Here is a 27,403-nt window from a genome sequence, read left to right on the forward strand (position 1 = left end):
TAATAATAAACAACATTTGGGTTTTAAAAATATTATCAATACACTTATTGATATGAAATTCAAGTTTTTATTTGTTTATTTGATTACATCAATCAAGTGATATTGTCAATTTAATTTTTTATTAGAGTTTTTCACATATATATAAGAAAAGAAAATCATAATAGAGATAATAGGGTACATAAAGTCATGATTCTCATTCCTGTCAAAAAGAAAAAGTCATGATTCCCCTGTACTATATTTATGATTAAACTTAAAATGTAAAAGCTTAATAAATGGATGAATTTAGATATATTAATTCGCTAATGTATAAAACTAACAAAGGTTGTGAGTTATTTTTCAATAATCTTTTGTGAATGAATTTTGGGCTGAAATAATGAGTTAGTTTCACTAAATTAAAAAAAGGTGGATGTCATATATACCATCTTCTCTTTTTTTTGAAAAGGTCAAGATATTTTGTCAATTTTATTTTTTGATTGAAATATATAATGCATGTACTATTTTGAACTTGTTTAAAATGAGAAGTTGAATAGATAAAGGGTTTTTAATTTGTTCTTTTATTTATAACTTTTTTCATTCCATTAATTAGACTATTAAGGGTAATTCAGTATTTCAAATGGGTAGATCATCTTCCTCCCCCTTCCTTATATAATAGAGATTATATATACTTTCTCCGTTTCAAAATAATTCGGTATATCCAAAACTTGATGTATTGAAAAATTGTGTTCAAAGTTGTTTTAATTTTTATTTATTTTTTTGACCTAAAGCAGGGGAATCATTAATAAATTAAAACCACAATAAAATCTCATGTTAAAAAGTGAATATAACAAACCAATTTGAGACTAGGTTGTACATGCGAATTTTATCCGTACTAGTTGTTGCACTGCGCGCCTACGCGCGCGGCACCCCAAAATAGTGTAATTGTTATTCGTAATTCCTTGGCTGTAATTAGTACGGTACCATTTGTTTGCAATTGATTTCAAATAGGTGGTAATCACACGATTTGTTTGAATCGCGTTGGTCAAATCACGGAGGATATGTGTTCGAACTAAAACTGGTCACATCTACATGCTTTTCTATGCATTGTATCATTCTCCGAAATAGTAAAATGGTGCTATTTGTAGTCGGTTAGGTGCCTCAAAATAGTAAAATGGTTTCGCACGCTATGAAACAAAGTGTAGATGTATGTTTGTTGTGTTACGGATATTGTAGAATTTGCGCAATTTGGATGCGGTTACGTAGATATCTAATACACGTTAACGTATAATAACTTGAAGACTATAAGACTAATGCTCCTGGTTAGAGCAATGCAGGCAAGATGTTAATGATTTTAAAGGAAAAAAAGGCAAATGTAGAAGTTATTGTTGATAAGTTTGGAATGTTAGCATATCTCCATAAGCGGTTTTGCATTTTAGAAATGCTTGTGAATTTGTTTTCTTCCTACATTAGGCTGCTCTGTCAGTTGAGCTTGCCCAAAAAAGTGCATACACTACCTGATTTTATACAAATTTGTATGATAATCTAACAGCTACACATGTACTAACATAGTTCTCAAAATAGGCAAAAGAGCTGGCAATTATGGAGTTGGAGGAGCATGTGTGTGGGCAAAAGCAAGACTCCTCATTCTTCTTTCTTCAAAAATAGTTGTCGCCAGTCTTCAAGCTACAAGAAGGCAAATGCTAAGGATGATGAAATTTGATGAAATCAATCTAAAAAGAGTACACATAATAAGAGCTATATCTAACAAATAACCTGTAACAATCTCTAACAGCTAATAGAGATTTCACCTAAGCATTCTTCAGAAATCTGTATAATAACCACCAGAAAACAACTAAATTTCAGAATGTGTTCTCTAGCTGTAAATAAACAAACACTGGAGTATGCATGGTTTCTTCTAATGTTTTCTTGGAGTGTGTTCTCTGGCTGTAATTCCAAGAAAACAATAAAGGTACATTTTTTTTTTGTGTTTAGAAAGAGCAGGGGCTCACAATTGTAATGAATTGAAGTAAAGTTTCCTAGGTTGTTTAACTGTTCTTCACCATAGACTATAGAGGTGGTTGTCTCTGGCTTTTCTACTATTGTAATGAATTCGTGCTAAATATTTCTCTAATTAGTTTTTCTAGTTCTTAGAAACTATGGTTCTGGGTTCATGGCTTGGCAGATGCACATGTAAATAATATAAACACTAATGGGTGATCGGCTGGCATATTTGAGATCGAAATGCAGCCATTGCGAGCTCAGGAGAAGTAAGTTTTCAGAGATATCAGTGGTTTCAATTACAGCTTTCTACATATTGCCTCAATTGAGTCTTAGCTAGGATCTTGTTCCCTCCAATGCACATAGTTACATAGCTCAGCTCCCATATGCAAGAATAAGAATGTGGATCCTAGACGCGAAAGATAAAGACTATATTTTTAGCGCACACGAGGAGTTACTCCGAAGTTCTTGCTGCATAGCAATGTATGAAGAGCATGAATGTCAACTGAAGGGGCGGGTTTCAATAAGAAATATATCAGACAGATTTTGCTATCATACATATATGATATGGCAAAAAAAGAGGGAAAAAGGAAGATTATTAGCATATAGGCTTCCTACCAAGTCCTTAAAGTGGACCAATGTAACAAATCAGCAAAAGTATGATTGTCACAAGTCATCAGACAAAGCTATGCTACTAATGGCATTGGAAGGGGAGTTCCCCTTTCACATATAACATTCAGCAAAACAGCAAATTCAAAAGTCCAAGCTTCTTTAAAGGCATCATTTAAGACTTCCAGGTTGCAATATTTATATGAAAAAAGAACACTCCACACTGATAACTAAGCTCTTTCTTTTACCAGCACTGAATGTCTCGCAATTCTAACAAAAAGAAGAAACCCAACTTATAATTTAAGTGCACCACAATGTCAGAAGGTTGTTTTCACCAAACAACCAACAAGAGCGGGTGGGATGTTCATCCACAAACAACAACATGACACGACAAGTGGCACTAATAGAAGCCAGACAACAAACAGAAAAACTTTTCTTGACCTCCAATACCTTTTAAGACCAAAGTTCTAGAAAAGAAGTATGGAAATTGTTAAAAAATGATTCAGTTAGCAACATAACATTAGACTATGTTGCTCCAACTCTACATGTACAACCAAAAAAAGGATAGAGGAAGGGAAGTATATATGCTTGAAAATAGAACGGGAGATTTTTAAAAAATAGCAAGGCGAACTTTGTTTTTGCACAAAAACTGACAAGAAAAGCCCATGTAAATTCCTTTTAGTATTAGTAATATGTTTTACAAATTATGTTTCCCGACACCCACGTCCAATTGTCACTACTTATGTTAAGGAAACTCTATTATAAATTAGTAACTTTCTTTTAAACAATATACTCCAAGACCTTAAATTGCATCCTTCAGATTAGCCTCATCAATGAAAGATTCTTTTCTCTTATAACAAACTCAAGGAAAAAGAGCTAAGTTTTCAATCTGGCCATCTTTATTCAACTCAGACGTATGCGTAGTATGCTCTACAAGAAATTTAGTAGTTCCCAGGCCGCATTTGTAAGACGTATGCGTAGTATGCTCTACAAGAAATTTGGGTCCGGCTTGTTTTAACCTGCGTTGCAACTACACAGGGAGGGTACAAGTTGTAACAAACAAAGCAATTTTGTGGACACAAGGCAGTATAAGCTAGTATTGGAGAAACTAAACTAACCAGCAGCTTCAGCGGATAAGAGGTCATAAACATCGTTGGCCAATGCAGAAGCGATACCTACCTCAGCAGGAGTATTTTGCCTACGGCGACCACTTTTCTAATTTTTTAGCCCGTGGTGCAACCCACAATCACCATAAGGGCGAAGTAGGGGGTATTGTAATGGATCATAGCACCCGTAGTAGTGCATGATCCTGTGTTCACGTTCTGCCTTGCCGTGGACAATAATGTGCGGTCCACCAGTTGTACTGGTTGCTGAATCTTCAGCCCATATGACAGCGACCTCTTCAGCAGTTGGGGCATTGTAAACACGCTGGTCAAGGACGGGATCCTAATTTAGGTGTATTTCCGTGTGCTCTACAACGTCTAGCTCGCGCAGGGATCTGAAAATTTTCGCATATGGATTGTACTGCATGATATCCATTAAGATACCTATTACGTCAAGCCTCAATTCAGGGAAAAGCTTCAAAATGTTTTGTGATTCGTGTTGCGCATCATAGAAGTACAGTTGTAAGAATTGAGGCTTATGGTCATTTGGTAATAGATTAGGTATGAAATGGTAGATTTGGCCATGTAATTTGAATACATAAATGCCTTTTTGAGTGCATGAATCAAAATTGCCACCGAGAGAGCTAAATGCAAACAAATTATTGTACAGACGCGAATATGTTCTGAAGTGCACAGCATCATCGTCCTGTGAAGTAAACAGCCTAATGAGCTCTGATGGGAACGAATTGGATGCAATTTCAACGTCACCGTCAGAACAACAGAACCCAGGCGGTTCGTAGAAGAACCTAACTGCAGAACATTTGACACAACGTTCTGCAGGGGGAAGGACCAGTGCTGCTGTTGGCATCTGCTGCCCAACATTCATAGCAGCCCCAACTGGTTGAGCCGTAAAGAACAATAAGTCAACCATATGCACAACACACTATATAGAAAGTTAGAAACAACAAAAGCAAGCGTGCGCAGAAGCGTTATTTACTTTCTTTTTTTTTTTTGACGCTTGACTCGAGTTTGTTTTGGTAGTGCTCCAGCATCACCTGTGCTGGGTAACATACGAGTCATGGTATATTGTCTAGAGTCAAGCGCCGGACTCAAAAAACCTTCACCACTGGTTCCAACTGCATGTTCTTGTAAGCCTCGCATGTGTTTACTAACACGAGTTGCAGGTGCCTTTGCATTACCTGGGCAAACAAAGCTGTTAAGTATCTAAACTCAACGACAGAGAACCATAACCTACCTTGGAAAAAGGAAAGTAGCGCATGGGGTTTACGTGTTTTGGGTAGGAATCTAACTGTTTGTAGTGTACTTAGAGGCAGGCAGGCTAAGGTAAAATCTCAACTTTAACCTAACAATTGAAGAAGACCGGGAACTCTAACCTGAGCTGTGTCTGTTTTTTTAGAAGGAATTCTATGAACAATACAACAATACATGCTAACTTCAGTTATCTAGACCATTGTATGCTGCAGTTACAAGCACCACATATATTGAACCATTTGAAGCAGTAGTTATTGTAAAAGTTTTTTTAGAAAGTACCCATAGAAGTGATCTTGGGCGGCGCTTGGATCCAATTTAGGGCGTGGTGGGAGCTTCCATGGCTCTTGGAAAGGAAATGGTGATTCCTGCAGTTTTTCAGACCGGAGAACAACAGGGTCATTGCAGAATATTAACTAAAACAATAGTGAAACAGCACTTCACAGATTAGCACGCTTGGTACAGAGGTCGACAAGGTAAATGTAATATGGCTGCTACCATGCACACAACTATGACGCACAGGTGTTGTGGAGACAGACTGTAATTCGAGTACATGACCCTTGCATTTTTAGGTTTTTTGTCCCTGCTACGCGTGTGTTTATTTGCATATTAGTTTCCAACAGTTAAGTGTGCCTACAACGGTTTGTTAGAACGGATGTGGCACACTGGCATTAGGAGTTTTGAAAACAACATACTAATGTAGTTTCCACAAATACAGAAAAAGCTCTGTAAAATGTAATCGATTCCAAGTCGCCACGTGCATTTAAATAGTGAGTGATGTAAGCAGGTCAGTGTTTCTCTTAAACGGTCATTGGAAAAAGCTCTGGTACGCAACAGGTATTGAGCTTGAATAGTAACCAGTTTGGTTGAGGATAAGCATACAAAAGAACTGGCCTGGTCAGATTGCAGGATACCAAAAGTGCAGAGAAGAAGAGCAAGTTAGAAGCAACTATTATATAGCAAAGATTTCATTAATTGCATTGAAATGCACAGAATTTGTTACAACCCATCTAAGCTATTACAGGAAACAAAGCCATTACAAAAGGTTGCTTTGACTACAAAAGGACAAAATGTAAAGGGTAGCCAGTACAGTTTTAGAATTCTATCAAAGCAACAACTTCAGTTTGGAGAAAGGCATAAACAACTCGTAGTACAAAAGGGCAAGGACAGGCAACTATTGCAAATGGTTCCTAACAACACAGATAGATGGTATGCCTAGAGTCCGCTTTTCTTGGGACGTTTTAGAACAGTTTCAAGCTCCGAGGGAATAGCAAGCAGAGGAACTGTAGGGCCTTGCCCAGATGTCGGTACGTTTCCAAAGGATGGCCTGGCTTTGCGTTTCTTTGGAGGAAGGGGAGGCGATACCATTGTAGGTATCTGAAACTGGATGCCACGCGGAGTTAGGCAATCTTGCTCAACAACCAACGGGCTAGGGTGCATTGGTTCTTGGATGTTGACCACCCGTTCTTTAACGGTTAGATAGCTCTCTCTTTCAAGGGCACTGAGAATAGATGCATAGTTGGAGGCTTTGTAATTTGCATCAATGATAGAGAAGTTGTATTGATGCATTAGGAAAGTAATTGCCTTCTTTGCAAGACTCTGCTTGGCCTCATCTAAAGTGGCACAGGCGTTCCCAAAGATGCATGCAACCCCATGTGCACTGTGTGGGCACGTAATTGTCACCCACGAAGTGTGCCTGAAACCACCAAAGCATATGTTTTCCATTGGAGTCAACAAAGCTTGAGTGTGCTTGACTACCATAGGTAAGAAACTCATGTAGTCAAGTGTAATGTGGCAACAGTAGGACAAGCATCTAGGAACTCAGCTTCAGATGGCAATCCTGATGGCGTGCCCCTTTCAATAGCTTCAAGTTCAATCCTTTTAAGGCTATAGAGGTAGGCACACCTATCAAGCATGCGTTTTTGCCAGCCGTGAAATCCTCAACATGGACATTGTATTTGCTAATGAGGTCACGGACAGCTTGCTCAGCAGCTTTGTCGCACGACTCATCTAGGTTGCCAGCCTCCCCAGCGACATACATATAAGCCATTGGCCCACACTCTGTCCTAACAGCTACGCAAGCATTGTTCTTAGCTAGGTCGACAATACTATAGGTAGGAACTTGGAAGCTTAGGCACTCGGTAATTTGCCTTAGTAGAGGTTGGAACGGGATGCGCAATGGGTTTAGTGACATAGCTACAACCTGTGAAGACAAACCAATTCAATTTATGATGGATGATGTTGACGGAAACTAAACAGAAAAGGCAAATCACAATGCCTCACAGAAACTGGCCCAATGTTTATTCACAATCACATGTTTATGTGGGGTTTTCCCAATTTTCCTGAAGCAAGTTCGTTTGAGAAAAGCATTTTCCAGCGACATAACACACACCTAGAGATACTATGTTATTGAAAATCACAGCCATCTACCATGACCTCTAAAGCAAGGTAGCAGACATTTGGGAAGGCGGTAAACCGGTTATTTTCCAAACCCTTTGAAAGGCATACAATTAAATAAGAAATATGAAGGAGGACAGTTAAATGCTTAAGAAGAGACAACAATAAAGCGTAGGCTAATGGGAACAAAACACCAAAGAGGCCACAAACACAACAACACTATATTTTTGAAAAAAGAACAGATTCAACAGAACTGAGCAACTATATACTTTGGTAAAAACAACAGGATGAACAGAACTTAGCAAATATATACTCATAGGTTGTTAAGAAGCTCATAACATGATTTCGTAGGGAAAAGAACAACCAGGGACTTTCAGGGAAAAGGATTACCAGGGGATGGCTTACAAACTGGCAAGGAAAAAAAACTTAAACAGAACTAAGCAACTATATACTTCGTAAAAACAATAGGTGCAATAGAACTAAACATATATATACTCATAGGTTGCTAAGAAGCCCATAACATGATTTTTTAGGGGAAAGAACTACGAGGGACTGTGAGGAAAAAGGATTACCAGATGCTGGTTTACAAGCTGGCAACAACAGATGAATGAGAAGCAACTGGAATCCTACAGGGAAAGGCAAAAACAATCAGCTTATTAGCAATTGTGCAACAAATCTAATTCACAGTTGGTTCTACAAAATGAGAAGCAGCAAAAACGTAAATTAAGATCCTAATATTTGTGTTACAATACATGAGCTCGTCACATCTATCAAGCGTACAATTTTTTTCTCGTTTCAAACTAACAACCAAGAACATGGAACACTTAAATTGGATTTGATGAACTGAAAAAACATATGAACAACAGATCATCCAGCTGCCAGAAACAGGCCATGGGACCCCCCTTCCTAAACTTGTTTCAGAATTGCTTGCTCATATGATTATTCAACACCAAAAGAGCATGTGATTTTGTTTTCCACTACTACCCTATATGTTTTTCTACCTGAGTTTGATATATTTAAACACCAAAAGAGCCTGTGATTTTGTTTTTCACTACTACCCTATATGTTTTTCTACCCGAGTTTGATTGATTTAAACACCAAAAGAGCGTGTGATTTTGTTTTTCACTACTACCCTATATGGTTTTCTACCTGAGTTTGATTAACCAAAATGGTATATGATGCTTGCCTAGATGCCTATATGATCATTGAACACCAAAAAAACAGCCAAAGTAAAGCTTAATATATAATATAACAGGATTTCATGTTTAAAGTAACCATAACACAATGAACACAACATCCTAACTGCATTGCATGCTAAGAAGCCCATAACATGATTTTTTAGGGGAAAGAACTACCAGGGACTGTGAGGAAAAAGGATTACCAGAGGCCGGTTTACAAGCTGGCAACAACAGATGAATGAGAAGCAACTGGAATCCTACAGGGAAAGGCAAAAACAATCAGCTTAGCAATTGTGCAACAAATCTAATTCACAGTTGGTTCTACAAAATGAGAAGCAGCAAAAACGTAAATTAAGATCCTAATATTTGTGTTACATGAAATGAGCTCGTCACATCTATCAAGCGTACAATTTTGTTCTCGTTTCAAACTAACAACCAAGAACATGGAACACTTAAATTGGATTTGATGAACTGACAAAACATATGAACAACAGATCATCCAGCTGCCAGAAACCGGCCATGGGAACCCCCCCCTCCTAAACTTGTTTCAGAATTGCTTGTTCATATGATTATTCAACACCAAAAGAGCATGTGATTTTGTTTTCCACTACTACCCTAGAATGGGAAGTACTACATTAGGGCAATGGCACCATTGCTTGAATAAAATATCAAGTCCTAGTGTACTGCATTCCTTGGTTCTAGTTCACTTTGAGCCTTAAAACCGGGAACTATTTGCTTTTTCCCTGGTTAGAACCTGGTTAGAGAAACAGGAAAGTAACTGTACTTTTTTGGGGGAAATCTATTAAATATTGGGTAAGTTTACCCCTGCTGAACAGATCCCTCTTTCAATTTTTTCCAAACTAAAGGATGAAATTAATGCTTTAACGCTAAATTAATGCTTTCATGCAAAATTAATTAACTGTTCGCTATATAATGATATGATGTTGTTCATGATAATGCTATTTAATGGCTTAATTAATAATTATTGTATACCTAATGACTAATGATTTAGTATTTGATTAACAATGGTTTAATTCATAACTATTTTATTAAACCAAAGAGCACCATGATTCATCTTCATGTAATATAATTATAATGATGATTATTTGCAGATAATGATGATTATTTGCAGATTTGCAGATTGTAGAAAAACAAAAGTGGTAAAGTGGGGAAGCTTAGACATGGGAAACGAAGTCAATTCCACAAGTATCAATAAATCAACTTTAAAGTGCACAAATTACCTCTGTAAACAAAGTAGGAGCTTCATTTCCCTTGCCCAACAAACAGCCAAACATCCATTTTTCTTGCCCACTACACGCAGCTAACCCAGCAGTCCCTGAATTGAGCCACTTCCAGAATCCATAACCCAGCATCAAAGGAAACCATTGAAATTGATGGAGATGCGAAGCAGAAGAAGGAATTTACCTTTGTAAACAAACCGGGAATTCCACCTCCCTTGGCCACAAAACACCCAACCATCCATTTCCCTCGGCCACTACACGCAGTTGACCCAAACCAATTGTAAGTAATGGAGTTGAAAAGTAGAAATTTGATGCAGAAGAACCCTCGACCAAGCATTAAAGGGACCCCATTTAAATTCATGGAGATGAGGAGTAGAAGGTTGAAGTTTGATATATAAAGAAAAGAAAAGAAAAGAAAACCCATTGAAATTGATGGAGCTGAAAAGTTAAAATTTGATTCAGATCAGAAGAAGAATCCTTAACCAAGCATAAAAGGAACCCCATTTGAATTCATGGAGATTCATGGAGATGAGCAGATGGGAGGATGAGGAAAGAGAGAAGACGAAAGCTAAAGGCGCCAAATTGATTTGGGCACATCTGGTGAGGCGGTGTGTGGCACGTGTAGGACGCGTGGAGGGTTGAAGTAAGTTCCATCACGCGAGGCGCACGTGACTCGCTTATGAACTGTAGATTTCAGCTGTTTGTCACCCAGAACACTGTAGAAAGGAACAGTGTTGTATATTGCTACTTTTAAAAGGTTCAAGATCCATCAATAGTAGTAAATTGCTCCCTTCATTTCATTTTAATTGTTACACTTTTGATATTTTATACTATTCACAAATTTCACTTTGACCATCATTTGTGATTTACATGCGGATGAAAATATAGTCATGTGGGATCGTGTTAGATTTATCATAACATGTATTTTCTTAATATGTACTTTTTATAATTTTTACAAATACTATATGTCCTCAAAGTTTTGCATTGGCATGCGTGAAAAGTGTAAATATATAGATTAAAATGAAAAGGAGGGAGTAGTAATGTATCAAATTCATGATCTTTGTTGATTATGATCACATGAAATCGCAAAGGGAATCAGATATAAATGGGAGAAAAGCACCTTTGCCCACAAACTTTAATAGGCTATATATTTTTTTTCTTTTTTTGAAAAGGAAAGGAAACTAGGTTACACCTAGAGGTGGGCAGGGCCGGGCCGGGCCTATTCACGAGCTCGGCCCGCGGGCATGGGAAATGGCGGCCCGAGCCCATGAGTAGCGGGCCGTGCCAGGTCGAGCTTGAAATTTTCAAAATTTGTCCACGGCCCGGTCCAGGCCCGCTGGCCGGGTTCTTGCATCCTGCGGGCCTGGCCCATGTTTTATGTTTTTTTTGTATTTTTGACAGTTTTAGGCTAAAAAAAACAAAGGAAGGAGCGTTCGTCCCGCGGGCTCGCGCCGGTGCGGGCCTGAAATAAAATTCCTTGACAGTGACAGGCCCGCGGCCCACGTAGCGGACAATGGGCCGGGCCGAGCCTCGAGCGGGCTCGTGCTGGGCCGGGACTACATCGTGTCGGGCTGGCCCATGCCCACCTCTAGTTACACCCTAATAGAAGTGAAACATAACTCATCCTTGCGGATGATAAGATCGAGGGAGCCCTGGGGGAACACCGACAAAGAGAGCCAAATTTGATAAAGATTTTTCGCCCAGTTTGCAAGTAGGTTCGCAACTTGATTATTTACTTTCCAGTAATAGTGTTGGGCTGAGAAAAACTTAAGCTTCTTGGCATCTTGACCTGCATCCTCAATGAGATTAGAAATTTCCCAGGGAACACGCCACTCCCTTCTAATGGACTTGATGATAGTTAAGTTATCACCTTCTACAACGAGTTTGCTTATACCAAGGGAAATAGATGTCTTAATGCCAGTATACCAACTCATTGTCTCAGCCATTAGGATCGACCAAGATGGTGGCAAGGCCTTTACTCCCCATTTGATCAGAATTCCTTTACTATCTCTACTGATGAATCCAAATGAGCAGTGGTTTTCCCCGGATTTGGAACCGTCAAAGTTTAGCTTGAAACAATCTCGAGGGGGGGGGGGGGGAGGAGGGGGGACCGGCCAACCGATATAGGGGAGGGCGACAAGTGATGGGTGCTCACATTGTTTGAACTAGTTTTAACCCCCATATCTTCATCTAGGGGGTTAAGCCATGACTCGCAGTAGCTTATTACGATCATGGCCGCATTTTGCAAATTAATGGACTTATCTTATAAAACAAACCTTGTTTATGAAATAACCACATAAACCACCAACAAATCATAAGTTTTTGCAGCTCTTTCATTCTCATGGACGAACGCAATTTGTTTAGAACTTTGATCATTCCCATATCTTGGACCTCTTGTGCCCTGAATTTTAGCCATGCATATCTACCAGAGATTGAGTTGAATACGTCCAATGTAAATGGACAATTTATTAGTAGATGGTTTGTTGTTTCTGTATGACAATTACAGAAACACAAAGCAAGTACATGACTGTGAAAAAGTCTATCTTTTGTTGGGTGGCCATCATTATAAATTCCTCAAATTAAACTACTAGTTTTTGGAGGAATGTTGAGCTTCCAAATCCACCGATAAGCACACTTTTGGATGTTTTTCGGGTTTATCCCTTGGATTAAAAGAGCAGCAGATTTTGTGGAGAACTTACCACTGGGGGTGAGTCTCCAAAACATCGTATCTTGGATATAGTTAGAGGGAATAGGGGTGTTGCTAATTGATTGGACTATGTGAACTGGAAGACAATTTTTTCAGGCCATTGATATTCCAATCTTTATTAGGGAGAAGATAGTCTTCCACTTTTTCATCTAAATTGTTACAAGTAGGGATTATATCTATTAGTGGATATGGGAAAATCCAATTATCTTTCCAAAAGAGAATGGATTTTCCCCCACTTGCCATTCAAGACCTTTGACAAATGTAGTTCTCAACTTCATGAGGTTTTTCCAATGCCAGGATTCTAACTGGGAGAGCAAATAATCAAATAGGGTCTTCTATTTAAGGTATTTTTCCTTTACTAGTTGGACCCATAAATTAGGAAAAATTGAAATGAATAGTCTTAACTATGGGCATTTCGCCATTTTCAGTCCCAACTCATGATTATTTTTGAGCAGTCCCAACTATGCATCATTATTGCTAATTGGTCCTAGTTGACAAATTACCTGTTTAACAGGTTCATTTTTTGTTCAAAAAACTCTTAAATAAGTTTCCTTCTTCCTCTTTCTCTCTCCTAACTCCTTCCTCCTTGCCACCCCTCTGCCTCCTCTCCCCCTCCCCAACTACTCCTGAAATCCCCTCCCCTCCCTTCCCCCTACCCTGCCACCCCTTACTGATTCTTGTGAACTTCCTCTACTCTATTTTCTTTCTTTAAGGCTCCGTTTAGTAGGGCGTAAAACGTTTTCCCGGGAAACTGTTTTCCTCTATTTTCAGTTTTACATTTTTTGGTTGGCAAAAGAGTGTAAAACATTTTTCCCTTGGGGTAAAATTACTCTCCCAATGATGGAAAACCATTTTCCTTTCAAAATGAAGGGAAAACTATTTTTCTTATCTCTCTTGTAAGCTCCTCTCACTACCTCCTTACTTTCCCTTTCATTTCATCATTTTTCTTACATCGAACCAAACAACGGAAAACTAATTTTGGAATTGTGTTTTCCATTGTAAATTGTTTTCCATGAAAATCATTTTACACTAAAAATGTTTTACGTCCTACCAAACGGAGCCTAAGTCACAAAAAACTCTCGCTGCACCTAATCTTTATTTTATCTACAAATTTTCTGGAATTCAAAAGAAATGATGGTTTTAAACGATGATAAGAAGACAATGGATGATAAATCCTAGAATTAAATTAAGGGTGTTTGAGCTTCATTAAGAATAAGTGACTGCTAATTGAATGGAAAATTTCTTCTTTTTCTTCTTCTTATAGTAGTATATTTTTATTATCTTAATTAATGACTTATTTTACATCTTTTTCTAATGTCTGCAGCTTTGTACTCATAAATCATAATGCTGCAACAATTAATCAAATCAAAATTCCCACTAGTCAGTTACCCAATAAAATTTGATACTATGTTGATAATTCGTCCAACATATCTAAACTTCTTCAGTATAATTAGTTTAATAAAGAGGAAACAAATTTTTTGGTCATATTTCAGGGAAAGTTGAAGAATTTGAGGAACTCCGAGGAAAAGAATTTAGCGTGTGTGAAGTGAAGTATTAGGTTTGATTTTGTATCAATTTCAGAAATTTTCGAGGATAAAAATGTAGGAATTAAATTGAACGCATTTCAATTGGGTTTCTGGTGCTCAAAGAATTGCATTTTATCAGAATCATAGACTCTGAAATGTCAAACTCGATGAGTTAGTTCTTCAAAAGTTCATTGCATTTTTTCTTGTTTACATAAAAAAATGTTATTGCTAAGCATGTTGTTAGAGTAAAGTTTACAAATAAAGTAGATGACAACACTACTAATTGCAAATTTCCCATGTTAAATATAACATCACAGAATGTGATCAGCAGCAGCAGCCACAGCCACCTGATCCTAATGACAACCAACTATGCCAGCTCAGCATAAAGTAGTTATTAGTTTGTTAAGTTTGGTACTGATATTTTTCAGTAAGTTAGTTAGCTTCTTCTTTCTGTTATTAGCTAGTCTTTCCTATCTCTTCATTGTAATAATAGAACATAGTATGTAGTAGTGTAATTCATTCAGAAAATATAGCATTCTGCATCTGTAAATACTCTCTCAAATAATATGAATTAGTTCTAAGTCCTGAGCTCCCAATGTAGAGCAGTGAAGGAGAAAAATCTGGTGTGTATCCATTGTCATTTCTTGCTGCGCCTTCCATTTGTAACATGGTATCAGAGCACCAGGTGCTTGATATTGATCGAATTTGTGAAAAATAATTTTTCACAATCATCTTTCTTGATAATTTTTCAGATTGATTCTTAAATCTTCTGCGTTCTTTGCATAATATGTGATAATTTTCACAATCTTCATCTTCTTTCTTGACAATTTCTCAGATTGATTCTTAAATCTTCTGTGTTCTTTGCATAATCTGTGATAATTTTCACAATCTTCATCTTCTTTCTTGATAATTTCTCAGATTGATAATCTGTTCATAATTCTTGTTATCTTAAGATCAATTGAGATCTATAAAATGTCTTCTTCCACTGAAGCATCTGCTACTGAAAATGCTACTGAAAACATACAAAATCCTACTTCTCCTTACTAATATACATCCTTCAGATAATCCAGGAATGAAGTTATTTTCTCTTCAATTTGATGGAAGATCCTATACTGATTGGAAGCGTTCTATGTTGATTAGTCTATCTGCTAAAAATAAACTAGGATTTGTAGATGGTTCCATTACTAAACCTCTACCTTCTAGTCCTATTTTCAATGCATGGGAAAGGTGCAATAATATGCTGATTTCATGGTTGCTTGGAGTATTAGATCAGAATATTGCAAGAAGTGTGTTGTATTTCAGAACAGCACATGAAATCTGGACCAATCTTGAAGAAAGATATGGTCAGTCTTCTGGAACTCAATTGTTCTCTCTTAAACAATCTTTAAATGATCTTAAACAAGGGCAAGATGATATCTCAACTTATTATACTAAGTTGAAGATGTTGTGGGATCAGCTTGATTCAATTGATCCTAGACCTCAGTGTGAGTGTAAAAATTGTACATGTACAATCACAAGAAAGTTACTCAAATCTCAGCAGGATAGAAGGTTGATTGAGTTCATGATGAAGTTAAATGATGGATATGAAGTTATCAGAGGTAGTATATTGATGATGTCACCACTGCCTATGATATCTCAAGCTTACAGGCTGTTAATGCAAGAGGAGAAACACAGACAACTTTCTCATCAATACAATGGCAGTGAAGACAACATGGCCTTTGCTGTGTATAAGAAGAAATTTGGTGAATATACAGACAGAAATAAGAACTACAATAGTTCTTACAGCAGCAACAATAATTACAATTCAGATAGACAGAGGTTTGGAGGAGAAAATAAGAGATGGAATAACAATCTCTATTGTGATCATTATCACATGACTGGACACACAAAACAGAAATGCTACAAGCTTGTTGGTTACCCAGCAAATCATCCAGCCAATCAGTTCAAGAAAAGGGCTGCTGTAGCTTGTAATGATGACAGAGAAGAAGTGAAACATTCTCCATCATACACACCAAGTCAGTATGATATGTTCATCCAAATGATGAATCAACAAAAGTCTACTACAGAAGATCAAAGTATATCTTCAGCACATGTGGCAGGTACACATTGTTTCACTTCTATTCTTAAAACATCATAGATAGTTGATAGTGGGGCAAGTGATCATATGTGCTATGATTTGTCGATGTTTTCATCATACAAAGTTGCATCTAAAGAGCAATTTATAACAATTCCTAATGGGAGTAAAGTCAAAGTCACACATGTTGGGAGTATAGACTTGAAAAATGGTATAAAACTGCATGATGTTTATTTGTACCAGATTTCAAGTTCAATCTCATTTCTATTCCTAGAATTTGCAAAGAATTGAAGTATTCTGCAGTATTTGATCACAATACTTGTTACATACAGGGCCTTTCAACGAGGCCACAACTTCTTGGTAAACTGGAGAATGGTCTATATTACTTGGATGCTTCCTTAGCACCTTTGTCCAGCTCAGAATCAGTTTTCTCAACAGCATTGATGAATGTAAATGATGCAAATAAAACCAAGCTTTGGCACCTTAGGTTGGGTCACTTACCAGTTGGTCAACTACATCACATCCTTCCTACATTTGACAGCAAGACAACTTTAGATTGTTTATGTCAAATATGCCCTGCAGCTAAACAACCTAGAGTCTGTTTCCCTTCTAGTAGCATAAAAACTACTGTTGCTTTTCAAATGTTACACATAGATGTATGGGGTGCATATAGAGTTCAAACAACTCATGGATGTAGATTTTTTCTTACCATAGTTGATGATTTCACTAGGATGACATGGGTGTTTTTACTTCATAATAAATCAGATGTTGTTACTGTTCTTCCTCACTTTATGCAATATATTGAAACACATTTTCAAGCTGTTGTTCAATTTGTTCGAACTGATAATGCTCCTGAATTATGTGAGGGTATCTTGAAACAATTTTATTTGAGCAAAGGCATTGTAAATCAGAAAAGTTGCCCAGATACACCTCAACAAAATGGAGTTGTTGAGAGAAAACATAGGCATATTTTGGAGGTTGCAAGAGCACTATTTTTCCAAGCTAAACTTCCAGCCAAGTACTGGGTGAATGTGTTTTATGTGCAGTTCATCTCATGAATAGAATGCCCTTACCTGTTCTACACAATGTTAGCCCCTATGAGAAATTATATGGAGAAATTCCTAACCTAGATCACTTGAGGGTCTTTGGTTGCCTATGCTTTGTGTCCACACCAACACATAATAGATCTAAATTTCATCCTGAGGCTGTCCCTCATGTGTTTCTTGGCTATCCTAGTGGTCATAAAGCATACAAAGTTCTTAATCTTCACACCTTCAAGATTACTATTTCAAGAGATGTTGTTTTTCATGAACAACATTTTCCATACCATTACAAAGACTCTTCTTCTACTTTTCAATTTTTTCTACCTATTTCCACAAATTACACACCTATATCTCATGATGACATACCAGATATCTTCTGCACTACTGAAGATTCTTCTTCACAGCCTAATACATCTCCTGTCATACCACCTTCTCCCTCTCCTACCTCTTCTCCTCCTACTGTTTCTCTTCCAAATTCTTCTGTTCCTCACAATGATATTGAAAATCTGGTTGATGTTAGTTCTCCACTTTCACTTAGAAGGAGTTCTAGAACTATTCTTCCCCCTACTCACCTCTCTGATTTCATATGCAACACAGCTTCTTCCAACAATCAATGGTGTGCTCTTGTTGCCTATCACTCTTTACCTACTGATCACCAAACCTTAATTTCTTCTAATGAATTGCTCATTGAACCTGTGTCATATAAAGAAGCTGTTAATGATTCTAGATGGATAGAAGCAATGGATAAGGAACTCTCTGCATTACAAAAGAATAACACATGGCTCTTAGTTGATCTTCCACCTGGAAAGAAGCCTATAGGCTGTAAATGGGTATATAAAATCAAGCAGAAATCAGATGGCAGTATTGAAAGGTTCAAAGCTCGTTTAGTGGCAAAAGGATATAATCAAAAGTGGGGCATAGACTATGAAGAAACTTTCTCACCAGTCATAAAGATGACTACAGTTAGATGTTTAATTGCTTTAGCTGCTAGCAAGGGCTGGGATTTGTTTCAGCTTGATGTCAACAACGCGTTTTTGCATGGAGATCTCAAGGAGGAAGTCTATATGAATGTTCCAAAAGGCATGGATAATCCTTCTAAGAAAGTGTGCAAGCTTGTCAAAAGTTTATATGGGCTTAAACAAGCTAGTAGGCAATGGTTTGCCAAGCTTGTGGGGGAGCTGTTGATTAAGGGTTTCCAACAATCAAAAAATGATTACTCATTATTCATTAAGCATACCCAGGGTCATATCACAATTTTAGCAGTATATGTTGATGATATCATCATCACAGGTGATGATTTGGATGTTATACATGATATTAAAGCTCACTTGGATCATGTGTTCAGTATTAAGGATCTTGGGAAGCTCAGTTTCTTTTTGGGTATTGAAATAGGCTACTTGAAATCTGGTATTTGCCTTACACAAAAGAAATTTACAAAGGAGCTTCTTGCTACTGCTGGGATACACAATACAAGAGCAGTTGCTACACCACTTCCTATCAACTTAAAACTTTCTGCAGAAGAGGGTGATTTATATGAAGATCCTAGCACCTACAGATGTTTGGTGGGAAAATTGAACTTTCTTACACATACAAGGCCAGACTTAGCCTATACAGTCCAACATTTGAGCCAGTTTCTTCAAGCTCCTAGAATTCCACACTATGAAGCTCTTGTTCGTGCTCTTAAATATGTGGCCTCAACTATGGGCCAAGGGATATTATTGAATGCATCAGATCACCTAACATTGCAAGCATACTCAGATTCAGATTGGGGAGCTTGCTTAGATTCCAGAAGATCAATCTCAGGTTATGTGCTTCTTCTGGGAAAATCTCCAGTAAGTTGGAAATCTAAGAAACAAGGCATTGTGTCCAAAAGTTCATCTGAAGCAGAATACAGAGCTATGTCTGCAGCTGCTAGTGAAGTTACATGGCTTGTGAGACTTCTTGAAGAGTTGGGTGTAACTAAGCTCAAGCCAGTCACATTACATTGTGACAACCAGAGTTCAATACACATTGCTAAGAACCCTGTTCATCATGAATGAACTAAGCACATAGAAATTGATGTGCATTTCACTAGAGACAAAGTTCTAGAAGGTCTCTTGCAGCTCACTTATTTGCCTACCACCTCTCAGATTGCTGATGTCTTTACAAAAATTCTGCCTTCACAACAGTTTACATATCTCTTATCCAAACTTGGCATGGTTGATACCTTGCCTAGTTTGAGGGGGGGTGTTAAATATAACATCACAGAATGTGATCAGCAGCAGCAGCCACAGCCACAGCCACCTGATCCTAATGACAACCAACTATGCCAGCTCAGCATAAAGTAGTTATTAGTTTGTTAAGTTTGTTACTGATATTTTTCAGTAAGTTAATTAGCTTCTTTTTTCTGTTATTAGCTAGTCTTTCCTATCTCTTCATTGTATAAATAGAACATAGTATGTAGTAGTGTAATTCATTCAGAAAATATAGCATTCTGCATCTGTAAATACTCTCTCAAATAATATGAATTAGTTCTAAGTCCTGAGCTCCCAATGTAGAGCAGTGAAGGAGAAAAATCTGGTGTGTATCCATTGTCATTTCTTGCTGCGTCTTCCATTTGTAACATCCCAAATCAGAATTATCATCATCAACGACAACAATCATTCAACAACAATCATATACTTGAGAATCTAAACCAAATTCAGGATTTCTCTTCAAATGGGTTGGTGTTAAATCAAGAATTTTCAATTATCTATAACTCATAATTCTTTCGAAATGCTCCAAATTTGATGGATGTTTGGACTAGAATAAAGAAGAAATGAGAGATATTTGATGGGTTTTGGGGCTGGCAGGGGGTGGTAGTTGATGGGGAGGGAGAAGAGAGAAAGATGGTGGGGGTGGTGTGTTGGGTAGTGAGGTGGTGTCTAATAGGTTGTGGCAAAAAAAAAAAAAAAGAATGTGTTTTACCCGTTATAGAAGGTCATTAACATGATGGGACCAATTTTGACAAATATGATGTATAGTTGGGACTGCTCTGAAAATAATTTTTAGTTGGGATTGAAAATGGCGAAAAGCCCATAGTTAGGACTGTTTATATCAATTTTCCCACAAATTATTGGGTTTCATTGAAATTCTCCATAGTATCTTCATTTGCATTACTTTTTTGTTCACTTGTGCTTTTCGGAGACCTAACCCCCCTAAGAATTTCAGTTTGCAAATTCTATCCCATCCAATCAAATTGGGGGTTGGTGGTGTTAGGTCGCGATTTGTAAGTGTAGTGCCTGGAAGGGTGAAGCTTTCCATTTGATGATTTGGCTTTGTGACCAGACATGACTATTAGAGTTGTTCTTCCTGCTTGGGAAGAATTTGCTTTCCACTTGGCTAATTGCACTAGTAGAATAAATGCTTATTGTTGCGGTCGCTAAGTGGCCTATTGCGGCCGGTTTTGACCGCGCAGCAATTAAGGGGACATCAATAGGAAAATAATATATTGCTGCGGTTTTTAACCGCAACAATATTTCAACATATTGCTGTGGTCTAGCGTAAACCGCAGCAATATTTCAATATATTGCTGCGGTTTCTAGCGTAAATGCAGCAATATTATTATTTTATATCAGAAAAAAATCCAGTATATTGCTGCGGTTTCTAGCCAAAACTGCAGCAATATGTCCTGGTACAGGCAAAAACTTTTTTTTTTGTTTTTTTGCATTTTCCAATTAAATTTGAAATATTTAAACCAAACAACTAATATACTCACTATCCATTAAATTCGCAGACAAACTGAAGATAAAATGTTCATTAATATATAAAGATGAAAAATCTAATTACATCAATATTACAAAAGAATAAAATGTAAAATTAAAAAACAAAATTAAAAAAACAATTACAACTAAATGACTAATAAGAACAAATAATATACTAGAAAAATAAAAAACTGAAAATAAAAAAGAAATCTAACTACAAACAGAACTTAAGAAACGAAAAAAAAAACGAAAAAAACGGAACATTCTGAAAACAAAAAAACGAAAAAAATTAGAAATTGCTTCGTCGGAGGTCAGCAGCGTGTGAGACGAACAGACGTCATCGTTGAACGAAGGATGAAGCGCGAACAGACGAGGAAGACGAACAGACGTTGTTAAGCGAAGAATGAAGCGCGAACAGACGAACAAACGTCGTCGTTGAACAAAGAATGAAGCGCGAACAGACGAGGAAGACGAATAAACGAACAGACGAGGAAGACGAACAGACGAGGACGAGGACAAGAGACGAAAGACGTCGGCGGGGAGATGGAGCACGAGCGAGTGACGTCAACGGGAAGACGAAGAGCAAACGAACAAGTCGTCGGTTGAGAGAGGCGTGAGACAAGGTTGAGAGTGAGAACATGAGAGAGAAGAGAGGAGAGAGGTGAGAGGTGAGAGGCGTGAGAACTGGTGAGAGGCGCACAATATGTTGAGGGTTAATTAGAGAGATGGGATTTAACCGTAGCATCTTTAAATACTTTTTATGGACCTATTATTGTGGTTTGTCAAAAATCGAAGCAATATATTAAAATAATATTATTTTTATCTTATTTTAATATATTGCTGCGGTTTTTGCCAGAAACCGCAGAAATATGTTTGGTCAAATAGTAAAAACAATTCAAAAAATTTCCGTTGAAACTATATTGCTGCGATTTTCGACCGAAACCGCAGCAATATAGTTATTTTATATTTTTTCTTTTCTTTTACCTGATATATTGCTGCGTATGGGTTGTTAGTACTCGAAACTATTTTTCCAAATGCGGTATCATTGACTCTCTTATCAATGATTGGGCAACCCAGATAAGAATCTAGAGAGTTGACATTTTCCATTGCCAACACGGATTTGAATTCTAAGATTTGTTTGGCTGTCACATTATGATTTATGATAGTTTACTATTTGTCTGGACATGGAGCAGTATTTGCTTAAGATATTTTTGATGACATGACATGACTGGATGTTGGCTTTTGCAAATATCATAGTATCATCATCAAATGTGAGAAATGGGATTCTTATATATTCGAGAGTGGCCTGGGTTGACAACTAGGGCTTGCTCTCTTCCTGGTCCTACATACTGTAGTTGTCTAGCTAATAGTTCTGCACATAGGATATATATGTAAGGGGATAGAGGGTCCCCTTATCGTATGCCTCGGGTGGGGAAAAATTGGTCTAAAGCGATTCCATTCAGTAATACTGAAAAGGATACTATTGTGATACATTCTCAGATCTACACATTCATTGTTGGCAAAATCCTAGTTTTTCTCAAGTGTTGAAGATATATTCCCACTCAAGAAGATTAAATGCTTTTTCCATATCCAGTTTTAAAGCAATCCATCCTGACACACCCGTCCTCTTTTTAAATGCATGTAGAACTTCGTGGGCCATAGCCCATAAGGATGTTATGTAATGCCCTGACTTTCATACATTCTTATTAAGTTAACTAATCCATATTAGCAGCGGAAGACCTAACTTAGTCGGCGCGTTACCGTCGTACTTTCCACTTATGGAAAATACAAGACGACATTTTACTTTATCATTCATTGACTTTACTCCGATTCTCAACTTATTAAATAAATACTATAATAATTGAATAACATTTTTTAGAAATGGAACAACCTAAAACAGAAAAATATTTAGAAAACCTGTTACAAGTTCAATGTAAAACATTTCCAAACCCATAACTCAACCTTGCGGAGCAGCAACTAAAGAGAATCAGGAGCATTGTCGCTCTCGTCTAAGAAATAGAAATAAAACTTAAACTATTAAGACTAATAATTACATTGTGGGACGTCCTCGCCTCAAAAGAAATGTAAAACAATCACATCTTAACTCTTAACATGTAACTGCTTCTATATATCTTGGAAGATGTGCTCCAGAACTTCGACATGAAACTATTGTAATGTTGCCGCCCACCAAGTGACAGGCCACAGTAGTGACAAAACAAAATATTGACTGAGACATCAGCACAATGCTGAGTACTAACCCATAAAACATTCTTAACATATGCTTTAGTGTCTACGAATTTCACGTAATCAACATGTTCACATCGTTCATAACCGTATCACAACAACATAACAACATTCACATCAATGTATACATTTATTCATCTCTATTCGCTCATTCATTCACCTTTTTATATTTCATGGCTTTTATTCGTCATTCAAGATTAACGTAGAGGAGCACATAAGTGTCTTTATTCCTTTCTAATAGCACTTAATGCGTTACTTTATGATACTTTCATATATCAATCCCTTATTAGGAATTTAAGATAACGCGACAATGTTCAGCAAACTTTGTTGCTTTACTTTTGTTAGAAAACCTCATAACTACTCATACAATTTTCTATCAACGCTACAACTCATAGTATAACTTAATTCATGTCGAAAATTTACATAACAAGAGATAAGATGCGATTAATAGAGACAAGAGTAACATAAACCATTTCGTGAAGACATCAGATCATTTCATAAACGTATCACGAGCTTCATCGTCATCATTTCATCTTACTTAATCATATCGGTAACTTGGCAAGTATAACGGAAGGGATATCTCCCCCAATTTTATTTTTGTAAACCAAAGGCTACCACTCGAGGACCTTGTCCCCCAGATTACAGAAGGTGGTATAGAACCCAAAACATAACACAGAATCACCCCAATAAGTAGAAGGTGACTGACCCGTCATAAGGTACGTGCAAGACTCGATTTTCATTTTCCTAAACGGAAGGCTACCACCCGAGGACCCTAGCCCCACATTATAGAAGGTGGTATATAACGCCCGAAACATAACACGGAACCACCCATGGACATATACCCCATAGACAGAATGTGATTGACCCGCCAGACGATACGTGCACAACCTGACATAAACATAATATTGCCATGAACCGTTCTTCCACGTAGCTTTATCATATTTTGTTCCTTTTACGTATCATAATTACATTACATAATCATAATCATAACTATGAAACATAGCCATAATCATACATAGTCATAACATATTCATAACGTAATCATAATCACATTTTTGTAACATCATCGTTATTTCATAAAATTCGTTCCTAACATCGATAATTGATATTCATAAAAACATTTCATATCTCACAATTCATATAATCATAATGTAATTGGAATAATAGACATCACATACTTTTCATAGCATGAGGATTTTATAGAACATTTATTCAAAAATGACGTTTCGTTTCCTTTATAAGTGTCTTTAAAAAATATAGCAAACTTTTTGTACTTCATATTGTTTAAGAGTCATTCACACTTTCAGATTATTTCAGAAGTAAAAGGTATACTTTGGCATAATCGAAAATTTATAAACATATCTCATAAGTCATACCTTAAGTATATCGGAAGTACATAACAAGATCATAACGCAAACATCATAACAACCCTTTCATACTTTCAGATCATTTAGGGGAATATAACATAAGATCTTTTTCATAACATCATGGTTTCACATATATCATTTCTTATAATATAATTTACCTCTCGTAATTCAAATACACATAAGTCATCTTTACATACTTTCAGATCATTTCAAGAAATATAAGACATACTAGTTTGGTAACGATAAGCCATTCATCGTGTATATTGTTGAACTACTTAAACCTCAATGAAAGAATAATCAGAATAATCATAGATCCCTTGTTAGAGAATATCTAACTAGAGTTAGCTTTGACTTGGAAATACGAAGTTCATTAAATGTATGCTAGTTTAAGGTTTATTTATGTCGTTCATAATATATCCTTATTAGATGATTCAAGGTTACTATTACTCATAAAAATCCACCTTTAGTTGAACCCCTTCATACTCGAGGACGACATTCTGATTATCTTTCGGTTTGACGGGTGCGATCATACCAGCACTAATGCACCGGATCCCATCAGAACTCCGCAGTTAAGCGTGCTTGGGCGAGAGTAGTACTAGGATGGGTGACCTCCTGGGAAGTCCTCGTGTTGCACCCCTTTTTTCTGCTGTATAGCACTATGTATTAGTCCATTTTAAAAAGTCTCTCTCTAGGAAACTAGGGTTTGAGCGTTCGCGTTGGGATTCCAACTTGCAGTCTTGGTTTTCGAGTCTGCCAATCCCTCCTTGGGATTGTTTCGTCAGTCATCATGGCTGATGAAATTGTTAACAAGTGTGCAAATCTCAAGATTACAGATGACGAAAGTAGGGTTGTGGTTTTTGAAGAGGAAAACGACGATCTGGAGGACTCGGGTATTTCTCTATCTTTGGTGGGGAGGGTTTTATCTGTTCGACCCCATAACTTTGAGGCATTGAAGAACACTCTGAACCAGATATGGATGATTTCGAAAGCTGCCCTTTTTCGACTGATAGAGAACGGTCTTTTCGTGGTACAGTTTGCTACCCACCGTGACAAGGAGAAAGTGATGGCGGGACGGCCTTGGTCGTTTGATCAAAATTTAATTTTGTTGAACGAAATTGAGGGAAGTGCACAACCCTCCAGCATCTCACTCACACTAAGCCCTTTCTGGGTTCGTCTCTACAATTTGCCTATGGATAGTAGGACAGAGAAACGGGTGTGGGCGATTGGAGGAGGGCTGGGAGTAGTCTTGGAGGTGGACTTCGACGGAATTGTGTGGGACAAATCAGCGAGGTTGAAGGTGTTGATTGACGTCACGAAACCCTTAAAACGTATTCAACGTCTTTGCGGGAAGGATGGGGTAATTGTTGTTGTGGAAGTTAAATATGAACGCCTTCCAAATTTTTGCTATGCATGTGGCATTCTCGGGCATATAGAACGAGATTGTTTACATATTCAGGAGGGTGATAAAGAGGAGGACAAGCAATGGGGCTCTTGGCTTCGTGCCTCACCGCGTCGGGGAAGACTGAAAATGGAGGAGGAGGTTAAGAAGTTTCGAAGTTGTGCGCGTAACCTTCAGTTTTCACCGGTGCTAGCGGAGGGGAAAGATGTTCTAGCTGCTGAGACTACCCAAGTAGTGTCTCATGCAAACCCGGGGGAAATTTCTAGCTCAGTTGAGGTGGGAGTAGGGCCTGCGAACACTCCACTGCAAGTTCCGAATGGTGGTTTTACCCCACCGCCCACTTCCAGTGCCATAAGGTTTGATTCTTCTGAAAAAATTTCTACTGGTTCTGTGTCCCCTAAGAAAATTAAAAAAATCAAAACTATGGTACGTAAGAAGCATGTTGCTAATAATATCCCAGTGTTGGTTGAGGACTGTTGTTTAAATGTGGACATTAATCATAACTCTAGCTTAAAAAGAAAACAATCTGATGACATGATTATTGATGACTCGGTGGACTTGGCTGTGGGACTGAAAAAACATAAGACGGATGAGTTACTTATGGAGGGCAGGACCTTAAACACTGTCGAGGCGGAGGTTGGTGATGTCCAACCCCGCCCGGCATTATGAATCTATTATGTTGGAACTGCCGAGGGATGGGCAACCCTTGGTCAGTTCGTCAGCTCCGTAGATGGAGTAGTTTGTTTGCCCTGGATATTGTTTTTTTGTCGGAAACTATGATAAAAAAGAATGTTGTTGAAAGTATTAAGGATCGCCTGGGGTTTCATCATGCATTTGGGGTGCCGAGTGTTGGGAAGGCTGGCGGTTTATGTCTCTATTGGAAGGATTCGGTGGATCTTGCTATAGTCTCTTATTCCCAACACCATATTTGTGGGGACATTTCTTGTGATGGAGTGGTGAAGTGGAGGTTTGTAGGAGTGTATGGTAGGGCTCGAGAGGAGGAGAAGGGGCATACATGGGAGCTTATGCGTCATCTTTGCGAGGATGGTAGTGTTCCTATTTTACTTGGAGGTGATTTTAACGAGATATTGAGCTATGATGAAAAAGAAGGTGGGGCGCCCCGGACTATGCGGGAGATGACAAATTTCAGAGAGGTTGTGGAGGACTGTAGCCTTCGTGATTTGGGTTTCGAGGGACCGTGGCATACTTGGGAGAGGGGGAAGGAGGAGGCTACTTGTGTGCGTGAAAGACTGGACCGGGTTTTAGCCTCTTTCTCTTGGGCGGCACAGTTTCATGAGTTTATGGTAGAGCACCTCGTTCGATATAAATCGGACCATTCGCCTATATTGCTGCGTAGGCATGTTGAAGGGGGTAAGAAACGAAGGAAGAAGAAGCAATTTCGCTTTGAAACTAGTTGGTTGCTAGAGGAGGGGTGTGAGGAGGTTGTGAGAGAGGCGTGGGAGGGGTTGGCTGGTGAACGGATAGGTGTGCGCTTGGAGGGAGTAGTGCAGGGTCTTGTAGGCTGGAGTTCGGGGCGGTTTGCGAAGCTG

At 37.9% G+C, this 27,403-nt stretch overlaps 1 non-coding gene across 1 annotated transcript; it reads left to right on the forward strand.

Moving 5' to 3' along the window:
- The first annotated feature begins 24,972 nt into the window (after positions 1–24,972).
- Positions 24,973–25,091, forward strand: LOC125494357 (5S ribosomal RNA). Its single transcript, XR_007270663.2, has one exon. It is a non-coding gene; the product is annotated as a 5S ribosomal RNA (ribosomal RNA).
- The last annotated feature ends 2,312 nt before the right edge of the window (positions 25,092–27,403 follow it).

This window comes from Beta vulgaris, chromosome 5 (genome assembly GCF_026745355.1).
Source record: "Beta vulgaris subsp. vulgaris cultivar EL10 chromosome 5, EL10.2, whole genome shotgun sequence".
NCBI classification, from domain to species: domain Eukaryota; kingdom Viridiplantae; phylum Streptophyta; class Magnoliopsida; order Caryophyllales; family Amaranthaceae; genus Beta; species Beta vulgaris.